Below are 15,315 nucleotides of genomic sequence, written 5' to 3'. Positions count from 1 at the left end.
TATGTGAGATCTAAGAAGTTAAATTTAAAACATTTAAAAACAAAAAAGAATTTTTTAGCACAGTGCTCAGTAAAATGAGTTATATATGAGGCCCCTAATAACATAGTGTACCGAGCACCACTGCAAGTGAAACTGAGAAGTATACCACTATGTAGCCCAAACCCCCTTTGATCTGGAAAACAGCCACGAGATACAGAAAGCAACTGGCATTAGGGTCCAAATTCCCCTTCTGTAACTTGGTCTCACTGCCCGCTTCACCACACTGCGTCGACAAGCCTTCATGCTGGTCACAGAGTGTGCCAAGTGCCTCCCAGCAACGTGTTGTCTGATGTTACCAGATACTGGCATTTCTTTACGCTCACAGTCATGCATTTTTTTATAGCATTATTAATTATTGTACCATTATTGTAACGTAATGGAATATTTTAGCATAAAACTGCATGATTTTAAGGGTAAGTTAGCCATAATGTACAGAAAATGGGGAAGGCATAGAGCTCAGCAAGACACTGGCAACTGTGATCTGGGAATCTGTCGCGACGTGACGCAGTTTTTTGTTTACCAGCCAGCTTAGAACACTGCCTGGATTAACTGGCTATTTTCAGAGCTGTTTTAGGTTTTTTCTCATTGTCTCGAGAACATGAGTGACCCTAGTAGTGAGCAAAAAGCTGCTGGTCCTTCTCATAACAGAAAAAGAGCTTACCATTATTCCCAAATGGCTAAAATGAAAGATTTCTTTTTTTATAATGGTTTTTAATTTCTGAAAATAGTATTACATGCATCTATTTTGCTTTTGTAAACATTCCTCATTGATATCTTTGGTTGGTTTGATTGTTAAAAATGCTTACTGAGAGTACGTTTTGTCTCAGTAACCACACTCGAGAAAAACGCAGCTATTGTTGTACCTTTCAGAATGCTGCTAATTTCTCTTCTACCAAGATTAACATGACATGAAAGTACGAACTTTGAGCTAAAATATAAAAAAAAAGGCACTAAAAAATATTCACTAGTTCCAAAGTTGTGTCATTTTGCAAGTTACACAACTTTAACTGCGTTTTTCTCCGTTTTCAACGTGTGGTGTTCGGTACACTATGTTATTAGGGGCCTCATATCCATCCTTTATCATTCAGGTTTTTTTAGGCTTTGAAAGTATCAGCACACCCTATAGACAAAATCATTCATTCTGAGAAATTGACATGAAAGGCGTGTGAAGAGACTAGCACTGCCTTGTGTAATTTGATAGTCCAGGGAATGATTCTGTCAAACAGGTTCATGTGAATTGTATTTATAAAGAAAATGGATGTGCAGATGGTTATGCTTGTAGTGTGGAGCTAGGATTTCAAAGGTTTGAAGGATGATTAAGTGATTTTTGTGGTCCTGTTCACTCATGATGGTTCTCCTATACTAATGATTTTCTTTTTTCCTGTTTTGGAATCCTACTGTGCCTCAGTCCTCAGGTACAAATTGTGTATCACGATAATGATGATTTATTGGCTGCGTCAATAAATTTATGGTAACAGCATTTCAGTTACAGTTCGTTGAAAATTTGTCAGAATTTCAGTTATCTACATCCATCATTGATATTTCATTAATTACTGTATATTGTTGAGACACAACATAATTGCATCAGTGTAGAGGTCCACTCTGAATCAGAGTGTGAGGCTCTTAACATCAGTTTCATCCACAAAATACCATATCATGACCGAAGAATTGATGAGAGAAAAGGTGACTGTCTTATGTGATGGTGATGGAAAGATACTTGAATTGGTGAGGGAGTTGTATTAAGTTTATTACCTGGGTGTAATGGTAGGGAAAAGAGGTAAATAAGCAAAGGAAGTCAAAAGCAGATTAGCACTGGGAAGGAAAGTGGCTGATGCATTGAATGCCATGATATATATATATATATATATATATATATATATATATATATATACATACACACACACACACACACCTTGGTCCCAATTAACGCGCCTATATGGTGGATGTGCGAGCGTGCGCTATTTGATATCGCACTAATTGAAACAAATATCTTATGGGGAAAAATTGATTTGGTGGATGAGTCACTCCAACTTTAGGGGTTAAACTTTTAAACACTGATAATTACCCTAGTACTAAATACAGGTAAGCCCTAATTCACGCGAGGGTTAGGTTCCCAGACCCTTCGCGTATGTGGTAAATTCGCGTATATGTTCTGCCCTTGTGTGCACATAATTACGCATGTCTGTTAAGTATATTACATCTGAATAATACTGTTTATGCACTACATACGCCTTATAAACTGGCATAAAGTATGAAAAACAACAAAAATGTAAGAAATTTAACACTGAAACCTGACAAGCACAGGCGTAGGTGGAGACACTTCAGCAGCCTGGTGCACAAGCCCTCACTGCCTCCCATATGCTACATTCTGCCTTCTTTATTGTATGAACAGTTGACTCATTCACCCTAAACATGCGGTTCCAAGACAATTCACAGGTTCCAAGACAATTCACATGCGTAGGTGGAGACACTTTAGCAGTCTGGAGCACTAGCCCTGTCTCCCGTATGCTACGTTCTCCTTCTTTATTGTATGAACAGTTGACTCACCCCAAACATACGGTTCTGAAACATTTCACCATCAAGTCTATTCACCGTCAAAACATGGACAATTCCCCATCATTCTATTAATATACTTATTATTGATTAATTAATACTTTAATAACTAATTTTCAGGGGGATTTTATAACTCATATAAGTAAAAAACTAGTGTACTGTACTTGCTAATTAAAGTGGTATGTAAATAAATGACGGGGAATCGTCCTGACGGAGAATTGTCGCCGACATTCCTCCCTGAAGTTTGTCCAACACTTTAACTTTCTCTGTCAGCAACATCACTTTACTAGTCCGTTTTGGTGTGTTACCACATGCATCACTAGCACTATGCTTAGGCCCCATGTTGGCAGACAAGGCAAGCAATCACTGGAAGGCAGAAAAATAAGCCACAAATAACGATTGGCCAGTCATGCATGGTTCGACCGTCGGATTCAAACTGACTGTGGTGCGTGGTAGACCGACCTCCCACACACACATACACACACACACACACATATGTGTGCACACGGGCAGCAGGTAGGCATTTTTATATTTTATTTATTTCTCTTGTATATTAAAATTATTTATTTGATTATTATAATTTTGTTTTAATTATTGTACGAAAAATTCGTGGATAACCGAAATCGCGTGAAAAAAGTTCGCCCCCCCCCTCTCTATCTCTCGTAAATACGAAGTATTACATACCCAAATCGCACTAAAATCATACGACAGTAGAGTGACTGAACGTGTTATTTAATATTATACTGTGAATTCATTCATTCATTCATTGCCAGACGCCATGTATCCCAAATGGGGTGGCCAACGGCTTAGAGTTAATTGTTTTACAGGGAGGGGCACTAATCCTCCACCAACCCCACTTGACACGTAGGGATGCCAACAGCATCTGGTGTTCCCAGGCGGTCACCCATCCAAGTACTAACCAGACCCAACGTTGCTTAACTTCGCTGATCGGACGGGAAGCGGTGTACTCAACGTGGTATGGCCGTTACTGTGATAAAATACAAGTGATTTAGTGATATTTTTGCAATAATCGAAGAAGCCATATGCTAAGCGTATTGGCAAGCGAACGTTTTGCGGTTGCAAACTGTGTAGCTATGCTATGAAATGACTCATGACATTATATCAATAAGCTTTATAAAAGTAAGTTGTAATAAAAGTCATTCATGGTTTGATAAAGTATGTCATGATTTTCCTCACATCATTACTGTTTCGCTAAAGTCTAAGGTAAACACTGGAATACCGTAACAAAATCATAGGAGACTGGCTAGAAGTGTTTTATTTTTATTATTATTGGTGGATGAGTTACTGCAGCTTTAGGGGTTAAACTTTTAAACACTGACATTTACCCTAGTACTAAATACACGTAATGGTATACGTACATAAACGCACATGTGTACACACACCCTCGATGAGCTGGTCTGATCCGGTTTGCGGACCCCCCCCCCCTTCTCTCGTATATAGTACAAAGTAATACACACCCAAATTGCACTAAAATCATACTAAAGTGGCTGAAAGTGTAAATTTATATTATACTGTAAATTACTGCGATAAAATTCAAGTGATTTAGCGATATTTTTTCGATAATCAGAGAAGTTATGATGCTAAGCACATTAGTTAGCGATCATTTTTTGCGGCTGCAAACTGTGCAGCAGTGCTATGAAATGACTCATGACATTATATCAATAAGTTTTACAAAAGTAAGTGGTAATAAAGAAGTCATTCATGAAGTTTTATAAAGTTCGTAATGATTTTCCTCTTATCGCTACTGTTTCGCTAAAGTCTAGCATAAACACTGGAATATCGTAATAAAACCATACAAGACTGGCTAGAAGTTTTTTTTATATTTATTTATTATTATTATTGTAATTATTGTGATGAGGTAATTTTGTAGTAACCCTAGTTTGTACGGAAAAAAATCTTGAGGTTTGGTGGAAATTTACATCTCATCAGACAATCAAGACACACCTTGTATTCTCTCAAATCATTCTCCAAGCCTGGAGTGTATATGGACATGCAGTTTGTTGCAAATGATAGTAGAAAGATTGAAGTTTGTCTGACAAAAATATTAGCTATTGAGATTAAAGATAAGTGGGATAAAACCCGAGTTGAAAACACACCATTTTTTTCCTATATCTCCGCACTGAGCACATTTCAGTAGGCTGTCGTCATGGCTGCTGCAACAAAAAGGTTAAGGCGTCTGCAGCAGCCAAAATTAGGCTGATCTGCATTATAGAGAGCTCTCCTGGTGTTGCTGGCATCGGTGTAACCTCCTCTTGTCTCACCTCCTGTACTGCATCCTCGACAGATGCTGCAGTAATCACATTTTCTGCTGTGGTGGCTTCACCAGCATTATTAATATGAGACGTTGTGGATATCAAGAGACAGCTCACACTATTTGGGAATCGCACTATTTGATCACGCGCTAATTGAGACGTAGGTGTAGTGTATATATAAAAAAGTGCAGTTGTTGTGAGATATTTACATTACAGAATTTTTGTGCCCACATTTACATTTGGATGTGACACTTTAGTGTGGCTTGAAAATGAATGTTGAGAGAGAGCAGTGGAGATGGGGTTGTTGAGGAATACATGTGGCGTGTGGAGAGTGAATAGTCATAATCATCATCCTACGTCTTTTTTGCACTTGCAGGTGGGGTGAGGTAAAGTACAGATAGCCAAGAAAAGAAAAGAATACAAAAATGGGTGAACTAATCATCTGCATGCCCAATGAAATGGGCCACACACACATTTAATCACCATTCAATTCCCCGGAATCCTGGCTCCACGTGATAGGTACACTCTTCCACATGTAGCTTCATATTTACCTGTCTAGCAGGGTCAGTCTGATGTCTGAACTTAAGGGATGCCAAACCCCTGTCATGCACTCTTCTGTACAAAATTCCCAGGCAGAGGGACCACTGATGCCATATTCGTTGTTCAAGAGCTTCAGGATAAATATATAGGAAAAAAAGGGGGGCTGTACTTTGTTTTTGTAGATTTGGAGGAGACTTTTCACAGAGGCCTTAGGGAGGTGATGGAGTGGGCATTGAGAAAGCTTGGGGTCGAGGAGTGGCTGGATGGAGTGGTTATGGCTATGTATGTGAGTTCTCGCACACAGTCGAGAGTGAATGGAGTGCTGAGTGTTTTCCATGAACCATGCATCGGAGGTCAATCTTGAGCCCCCTGTTGTTTGTAATGGTGCTTTAAGCTTTCTCATATGACATCAGAAATGGACTTGCCTGGAAGACATTGTATGCTGATGACATGCTGTTGGTTGCAGAGAATGAGAGATGGGAGGGGAAAAGATTTAGGAAGGTGAGAGACGGAATTGGACATGAGGGTTTGACTAAGTGCAGATAAAACAAAAACGATGAAATAAAGGGCTGGTGGGAGTACTGTCAGAGCAGAGGAAGTTTGGCCATATGCAGTTTGCCACAAGGGTGTGGAAACTAACTTCATGTTATGCAGTGTGATAAGTGGGAGCGTAAGAGATGTAACGGTATTAAAAGTAGGTTGCAAAATAATGTTGATATCTTATGTACAGTGTGTTGGGGAGAGCATGTAGAGATTGAGAGGCATGAAAGGAGTTTTTTGCTGGAGAATGTTGAAGGTGTGGAAGAGTTTTGTTATTTGGTGGGCAGTTTTGTTATTTGAGGGACATGTTGTGTGTTGGAGATGGGGCTGGAATCTAAGTCAGTGGCTAAGGGTAGGGAGTGGTTGGAGAAGTTTAGGGAGTTGCTGCCTCTCCTAACATTGAGATTGTTCTCCTTCCTTGCTAAGGGATCCATGTATGCAGCATATGTTAGGAGTGTAATGCTATATGGTAGTGAGACCTGAGTAGTAAAGGAAGAGGATAGGCTCAAACGTACAGAAATGATGATGATTAGATGGATGTGTAATGTGTCCTTCAGTGTGAGGTCTGGAGGGGCGTAGACTGCAATTGAAGAGTTAAGAGGAAGAATGGAACATGAATGTATTAGTGTTATGATGAGGAGGGCTAGATTGAGATGGTTTGGGCATATTGAGAGGATGGAAGATGACAGTTGAGTGCGGTAGGTGAGAGGTGTGAATGTCAAGGGTAGGGTTGTGAGAGGCAGACCAAAACAGACCTGAGATGAGGTCATAGAGTATGACCTTAGGGATAAGGGACTAAATAGGGAGTCTGCCAGAGATTGAGTAATGTGGAGAGCTGCCATTAGGTAATCAGGGCCGTCACATGGAAGCATGTCAGAGCCTTTATAATCAATATAATACAATACGGTATGATATAATATTGTGTAGATTAGTGCATCCTTGAATGACAGGCCTGGGGGATTAGGATTGCTTAAGAGGAGAGGAAAGATGGAATGCATTCATTAATGTTGTGATGAGAAGTAGTTTCAGATGGTTGGGCATGCGGAGAGGTTGGAAGATGATATCTGGGTGCAGAGGGTGAGCAGTGTGAATGTTGAAGGTAGAGTTGCAAGAGGTAGACTTGGATGAGGTCATATAGAGTGATCACAGGATTGAGGGACTTCATAGAGACTGCTAGAGATAAAGCAGGATGGACAGCCATCAGGTGGCCAAGGGCAATGGATGCAAGCATTGGAGCTTCTGTGACTAAAGTGATACTGTACAAAATGATCCATCCATCCATCCATCCTTCCATCATCCAATCCTATGTTGCCCCATGAGGAGCGTAGGAGCCTGGGACTAGGCAAGTTAGTCCTGATTTTTAAGATGAGAGGGACCAGCCTCACTCATCCCTGAGTGGCATTACGTGAGCAGTAAACCATAAAATGATATAATCACCTACAGTAATCCCTCATTATACAATGCCTCTTTTTATGATATTTCGCTTATACGATGTCAAAAATTTAGTACCCTACGCTCACTATACGATGGGAACGATTTGCTACAACGATATATCATCCGCGGTTCAGTGAACAGCAAATGTGCGAATGCAGCACAAACGTCCCCACACGGTTGGCCCTGGACAACACACACTTGTCCACTGGTCCAGCCTCCTCAGCTAGCCTTGCCCAGCCAGCCAGTTCTGATAGTGATAAGTGAGGGCTGTGAGGCCTTGGCGTTGGGACAATTTGCCGCCAAGTCAATTCGCCGTCAGGACGATTCCTCGTCATTTATTTACATATCAATTTATTTAGCAAGTACACTAGTTTTTGAATTATGTGAGTTATAAAAGAGATGGTGGTTTATTGTTTTTATAGTAAATGTAAAATATGGCATCAGGTAATGGGTATTAACTGAAAAAATAAAAATATATTGAAACGTGAATCAGCTGATTTACGATTGTTCCTTCATCATAACATAAGGCTACATACAAGACATTGGCATTTATATAAATGCCTAATGACCTTAAGTGAATGATAAACATATTTTGGAATTATATGAATAATCATCATATTACTTCTATATAAACTTTTCGGGACAATTCGCCATCAAGTCAATTCGCCATCACAACAATAACAAGACAATTCACCATCGGGACTTTTCGCCGTCAGGATGATTCCCCGTCGTTTATTTTTATATCAGTTTATTTAGCAAGTACACTAGTTTTTGAATATTGTTCTTGTGCCTCTTCAAAGTCGTTTTAAAATATACCCAGGATATTGTAGTACCAATGGAAATTAATGAAGACAGCTATTGGTGATGCTAGAATATAATTCAAAGCCAACTACAGTGAGGTAGAAACAAGTTAAATATTGTCTAAAAGTGCAACTTACAAATGATATCCAAAACCTATGCTGTTGAATGAACATAGACTTTGATAGATCCCCCTGAAAATTAATTATTAAAGTATCAGATAATCAATAATAAGTATATTTATAGAATGACAGGGAATTGTCCTGACGGGGAATCGTCCATATTATGACGGCGAATTGTCGACTTCACGACGAATTGTCTAGGAACCACATCAACAACTCTACTTGCTTCAGTAAAGGTAAGAACTACTGTATACTATAGTTTTCATGTATTTTTTCCTCTTTATTCATTATTAATGTGTTACTTTAAATGTTTAAACATAAGGATATTTCATGTATGTAAGTGCTAAGGTGTGTGTATGTGAGAGTTTAGGCTGGTCTGGGAATATATCACCATTGACTCCATGTTATAATGGGCTCGCTATACGATGGATCGGTATATGATGGGGTTTTCAGGAACGGAACCCCATCATATAATGAGGGATTACTGTATATTAATATTTATTAAATGCCAGAGTTAAAATATGAACTGAATACAGTAAAAGTCCTATTATTTGGCAGCTGATTATTTGGTAGATCCAATATTTCGGCAGTTTTGAGAAATAGTCCCATTTACGAAAGTCTTTGATTGTTCGGCAGACATCTGGAATCATTTCGGCAGTCCAGGAAGTGTTATCTGACTTGTAGGCCTACTGTTTCATTACACTTGTATATGTTCACTATTTTTTAGATTCAGGTATAGTACTGTATTGATTACAATATTGCACAGTATACAGTATAGTAACCCCCCCCCCCAAATTAGCAACAGTTATGTTCCCCTCGCTAATTCTTGAAATTTGCTCATTCTTGATGCTTTCCTGAAAATGACATTTACCAGTAATTGCATAGCCCATGAACCACTGATATTGTAATGCATTACCCATAAAGAAAAGTTGCTTGTTAAATCTGTTTCCCCGTTGTTTTTAGCTGTACGGCTGTGACAGCTCTTGTACTTTGATTCCTCAGCATAATGTTGAAAGGGACTATTGTAAGTGTTTAACCAAACCTAACCTAACCGAGTTTAACTGTACCTAATGATTTAACTAACCCTAACCTAACCTATAGTTGGAGAAATACATAATATAAACTGGAGGAATATGAGTTAGTAAGGTCTTTCTAATGAAAGTTAAATGTACATTTGGCACTCATTTTTTTGTTTGTATTTGAGTTTATATGTGAATCAGAGTATTGATGCAAGCAGTAATGTATTCCATTAACCCCTTAATAACCCCCAGCATTGAACAACCCTTTACAGTACCGGTGTCAGTGATGTCGAGTTAGTGTGAGCTATTAAAAGCCATGAACAATTATGGGAAGGGAATGAAGTTCACTGGTATGTTTACACAACTCTATGATATGATTCCAAGCAGTCAGGCGGTTGCTTAATCTCAGATGTTTTCACCCATTTGGTAAATGCACGGTAACTTTATCAGTTCTTCCGTGAATCATAGTGAATCATGGCATGGGTTTAGGAAGCTAAATAACACATTGCTAGGTGCGCCAGACAGTTATCTTCACATATTTAAGAAAAATAAATTGATTTCATAAGACTGGAAGAAACTTACTGTATGTACTCAAGGATGGATTAAATTTCTTCCATTTAATTTTCTTAAAGATGCGAAGAGAATCATCTGGCACACCTAGCAATGTGTTTTTTACCTTCCTAAACCCATGCTATGATTCGCTATGATTTACAGAAGAATTGATAATGTTACAGTGCATTTACTAATTGGGCGAAAACTTTTGAGATTAAGCGACTGCCTGACTGCTTGGAATGGTAACGTAGAGTCGTGTAAACATACCAGTGACCTTCATTCCCTTCCCATAATTGTTCACGGTTTTTTATAGCTTACACTAACTCGACGTCACTGACACTGGTACTGTAAAGGGTTGTTCAATGCCGGAGGTTATTAACCCCTGTCCTCCGGCTGACATGTATGCACGACAGGATTCAGGGCGCAGAGGGCCGCCGGTTGACTTGATATACCACACTCACCTTCCCGCCACTGTTTAAGCGTGGTACCATTTTCTGTGATACCTATGGGGTAGGTAGGACCCCCAGGTACCCCGCAGTTGTTCGGTTCACGGTTTTTTATAGCTTACACTAACTCGACGTCACTGACACTGGTACTGTAAAGGGTTGTTCAATGCCGGAGGTTATTAACCCCTGTCCTCCGGCTGACATGTATGCACGACAGGATTCAGGGCGCGGAGGGCTGCCGGTTGACTTGATATACCACACTCACCTTCCCGCCACTGTTTAAGCGTGGTACCATTTTCTGTGATACCTATGGGGTAGGTAGGACCCCCAGGTACCCCGCAGTTGTTCGGTTCACGGTTTTTTATAGCTTACACTAACTCGACGTCACTGACACTGGTACTGTAAAGGGTTGTTCAATGCCGGAGGTTATTAACCCCTGTCCTCCGACTGACATGTATGCACGACAGGATTCAGGGCGCAGAGGGCCGCCGGTTGACTTGATATACCACACTCACCTTCCCGCCACTGTTTAAGCGTGGTACCATTTTCTGTGATACCTATGGGGTAGGTAGGACCCCCAGGTACCCTGCAGTTGTTCGGTTCAGTTTATGCTTGGCAGTGGTAGCGAGAGGAGCCATGTCATCTTCCTTGACATCGTCCGATTCCGTCCCACCGCATGAAGGGCTGATTGCCTCATCAACCCCTGCCATAATTCAGCCCTTAGTGCCACGTAAAGGGCTTAGTGATAGTGCCATAGGACGTGCCCTTGACGATACTGTGTCCTCTCGTACAGTCAGCTAGAGTACATGCTTTGAGGAGAAAAAAAGCTATGACGCGGAGAGCAAGCTCTCTAGCCCTCCAACCCCTACTCACCCTCTGATGTCAGAGAGGGCTTTCCGAGTTCTCCAGGAGGTAGGGACAGTCTACTAGAGTGATGATTTCGGCAATGAGGAGGCACAAGATGACCCAAGACATCGGGAAAGTGATACGGACCTGGCGGTCATCTGTGGATAAAAACGCCGCAGAGCCATTTCCCCCACACTCTCGCCACCTGCTTGCCGACGTATCTTCCTCCAGCGCTGTCCCACACCTCAGCCTACTACTTCAGGGGCAGAATCTCCACAATCAGGCCCTTCGGGAGTGGTATGAGTACTGAGCAGGTGTGTGGGGAAGTGTAAATAGTGTACAGCATGGAAGAAGTTTGTGTATTTTCATAAATGAGTGAAATGTGTGATATTATAAGTGAATTATAGAAAGTGCTAAGATATAAGTCTTTTATAAGTTCTACAAGTGCATATAAGTGATTTATAGTAAGTGCAATACAGGAGTTGATACTGTTTATTGGTTATTGGTTAGAAAATTATTGGATATACAGTAATCACTCCAATATCCGACGTAATAGAGCCATAGGTAGGTCCGGATATTGGTTCTGTCCGGATATTGGGCCCCAGCTTATGGACTTGTACTTATGGACCCTAACTCAGAGAAACACCTATACAACTCCCTCTGGACCTGCATAGCACCTATTTAAGACCCAGGTCACACCAATAAGGCACATAAATGACTGAAATAAATGCAAAAGAAACATAAAATAAGGGTTTAGAAGTATGTTCATACATTAATAAACATTCTGGTACTTATGGACCCTAACCTAGCCTAACTCAGGAAAACACATTCCTACTGCACATGCATAGCTACTAACACCCTATTCACACCAATAAAGGACATTAAAGAGTGAAATGAGGTAAGTATAGTATGGAAAAAAGTACAGTATGGAAAAAAGTACAGTATGAAACATTCTGGCTACTTACAGCAAGTCCCTGGCCACCTCGATGAATAACCACCTCCTCTCGGACTCTGACAGTAAGAACGATTTCCTGAAGCACTTGCAGTACACTGTTCCTGAAGTCTTGCACTGAACTTAGTCAATAACACACAGAAGTCCGTTCTCTTCACAGTGTGCACTCTTGTCTAAATAATGCTCCATTGTAACTTAGTGTTGCACTTTAACTTTTCCCATTCATATAATTTTCCAAAGCCAAAACAAACAAGTCTATTTACGTTAAATTTTTTTTCTATTGAGTCTTTTCTCTCTCAACTTTAAATCCTTAACACAACACACTGTTTTTTTCACTGCACAACACTCTAAATTCCTGTGTGGTCTAGTGGAGAAGTTCTTGCTGTTTATTCACTGTCAGAATCCGAGAGTATCACTGGCAGGCGACCTAGGGGTGCATCGCTGAGTCGTGGCGATGGCGTACCCACTGCAGACGACTCTGAAGACAGCCGCAAACTCGTGTCGAGCGGTTACTCCACTGTGGCTGATGTCCTGGGCTGTGGCTTGGAGCATGAGGGCCTGTCTTGGGGAGGCAACGGAGTGGAGCCAGGGCTGGGCACAGCGGGGGTCATGAGCCTGAAAAAACTGTCAATGGTTGATTGACACAATGACCGACGATTCTGACGGTTGATGATGTGCTGCCTGAAAGCACGCACTTCCTCCACGAGTCCCAAGGGCCCCATCTCCCTGTCGCAGTCCGGGTGTTCCAGGTAGTCTAGGACAAACTCTAGATGTTCCTGGAGTGCGCTCAGCTTGGGGATGGTTGGAGTAGTGTCCTGCTGAGAGGAGTCCGCATCATCGTCGCCTTCAGCGTCGGAATCTTCAAGTTCGGTACTGACACCTGCAACCGAAGACGTGATCTCGATATCAGACAACGTCTGATACCCAGGATCGCCCTCGTCGTCATCCAACCACTCACGAACATTGTCCACATCTACATCGTCGCCGTGCGTACGTAGCCGTGCAAGGAAGTCATCCACGTCAAAGCCTAGAAAATCGTACTCCACATCCGTTCCGAGAAGCAGACGAGACCAACCATTTTCCAGAGTCTTCACAGGGACTTCCTTCCATGCACTAGCCCAGTTGTACAGCGCAGACTTGATGTTGTAGCGGCGAAGGTTTTCCAAAGTCCGCTTGCCTCGTGTGTCCCGTCCCTCCCTGCGCTCGTCCTTGTCCTCGAGAACAACCATCACCTCGTCCAGGAACTTCCGACGGTATAGGCGCTTTGTTGCCACGATCACTCCTTGGTCCATTGGTTGGATGAGAGCAGTCGTATTAGGTGGCAGAAATATGCACCTAATACGGCCATTTTCAGCAACCAAGTCCTTGTCGCACGGGTGGGCAGGTGCATTGTCGAGAAGAAGGAGGGCCTTTACCAGGTCGCGCGGGATTCCCAGTGTCTTCGTCTGGTAATGGATGACCTCCTTGACGAAGTGACGGTGAAACCAGTCTTTGAAGATCACAGCTGTGAACCATGCCTTCAAAGAATGGTACCAGACGACAGGAAGGACATCCATCACCCCACAAAGGCACCGAGGCTGCTTCGCGCAGCCAACAACAACGGGCTTAAGCCGGTGCATGCCATTAGCACTGGCACAACACAAAGCAGATATCCGTTCCTTGGAAAGCTTGCGGCCAGGTACACGCTTCTCCGTCTCCTTGGCTAGAGTGTTCGTTGGCAGCGAGCGATAGAATAGGCCAGTTTCGTCAGCGTTGTAGGCTTGACCGAGAGTTAGGCCCTCCCTGTCGATCAATCCCTTCACCTTGTGCCGAAACTCGTCAACTCCATCCTCGTTAGCGTCCAATGCTTCGCCATGTGCTTTACAGTTGGTAAGGCCATGCCGCAACTTGAACGTGAAGAGCCAACCCTCGGATGCCTTGAAGTGTAGGGCGTTGTGAAGCCTGGCGAACTTCTCAGCAGCAGCCTTCAGCTCTGTTCCACGTACCATCACACCAGCAGCACGTTGTTGTCGATACCAAATCAATGTGGATCGGTCGATTTCTGCAAACTTGGGGGTAAACATAACCTTCCTTTCCACATTGCGTTTGCTTCTCGACGAGAAGTCAGCCGTGTACTGCATGAGTTTGTCCCGGGACCTCTTGATATCGAACAAAGTAGACCGGGCCAGGTTAAACTCGCGGAGAATGTGGGAAGAAGACCATCCCGCATCTACTTTCTCCAATATCTCCCGTTTCTTCTCCAGAGTCAACACCACTCTCTTCCTTTTCTCAGGTGGCGGGGCCATCATCGCACACACTAAGAGGAGGCCCGAGAGCAGCAGGAGGCCCTGCAGCAGGTAGGGCACCACCACAAAAGCGATCACGTGGGCAGCCATTACAACGAGCGTGCACTCACAGCGAGAGAGAGGCAGAAAGTGGGGAGGATGCAGCGGCGCTCCATCGGACGTCGGAGGAATGACGCGCCACAACAATGCTCTCCCGTGCCGCGCGCAGTAAGTTCAAATTACGGACGGGAAAAAATCGTTTATTTTTTTTATTTTTTTGGGTTTTCGGACCATTTTGGGAATGTTGGATCCCAGGACGATTATGTCCGGGTAGTGGGGATGTTCGGTTATTGGGCATCCGGATATTAGTGTGATTACTGTACCTTGAATTTGCCTACGTGTTACGTGAAAGAAAACCACTTGTGAGCGTTCCACAATGAACAATACCTGCTTCGCTATACCAAAATTTTTTCACTCAGTATTCAGGGGCATTGTGCCAAATATGAGCATCAGTGTATCTGTGATGTGAAGTACAAATAATGTTAGTTGTGTTAATCATTTATATGGTTTTCACTATAACCCTGATTAGTACAAAAGTCTGATTTACAGTACAAATAATTACCTCATACTCCACGATCATGCGTGAAAGAGCAACAGCACTTACTTGTCAAAGTGCAATTACCCGTAATCGTGATGGAAAGTGCAGTTCTAAGTGTCTTAGTAAAGGAGAATTATGATTATTTACAGAAGAAGTGAGTACAGAAAAACAAGATATTTCCTTTCCCACACACCTACAAGGCATAGTAGCATGGTGGTGTGGGCGGTAAATCCTTGGGTGAGCCACATGAACCGTGTGATGACTCATTTTCACAGCAGTGAGTAAGGAGAAGTAGAAAAAACGAGTGGAATATTCCGCATTCCAAGAAGGCATGGGCAG

At 42.2% G+C, this 15,315-nt stretch overlaps 1 protein-coding gene and 1 non-coding gene across 3 annotated transcripts in view; one reads left to right on the top strand and one right to left on the bottom strand.

Annotated features, from left to right (window-relative positions):
• Nucleotides 1-15,315, top strand: part of Ythdc1 (YTH domain containing 1) — a 314,054-nt gene that overhangs the window by 290,670 nt on the left and 8,069 nt on the right. The gene's annotated exons all lie outside the window — the stretch shown is intronic.
• On the bottom strand, nt 3,464-3,582 carry LOC145415842 (5S ribosomal RNA). The gene has a single exon (XR_013900148.1). It is a non-coding gene; the product is annotated as a 5S ribosomal RNA (ribosomal RNA).

The sequence above is a fragment of the Coenobita brevimanus genome, chromosome 103 (assembly GCF_032717465.1).
Source record: "Coenobita brevimanus isolate Jiangsu-jjx chromosome 103, ASM3271746v2, whole genome shotgun sequence".
In the NCBI taxonomy this organism is placed as follows: domain Eukaryota; kingdom Metazoa; phylum Arthropoda; class Malacostraca; order Decapoda; family Coenobitidae; genus Coenobita; species Coenobita brevimanus.
This window is presented reverse-complemented; position numbering and strand designations above follow the sequence as displayed.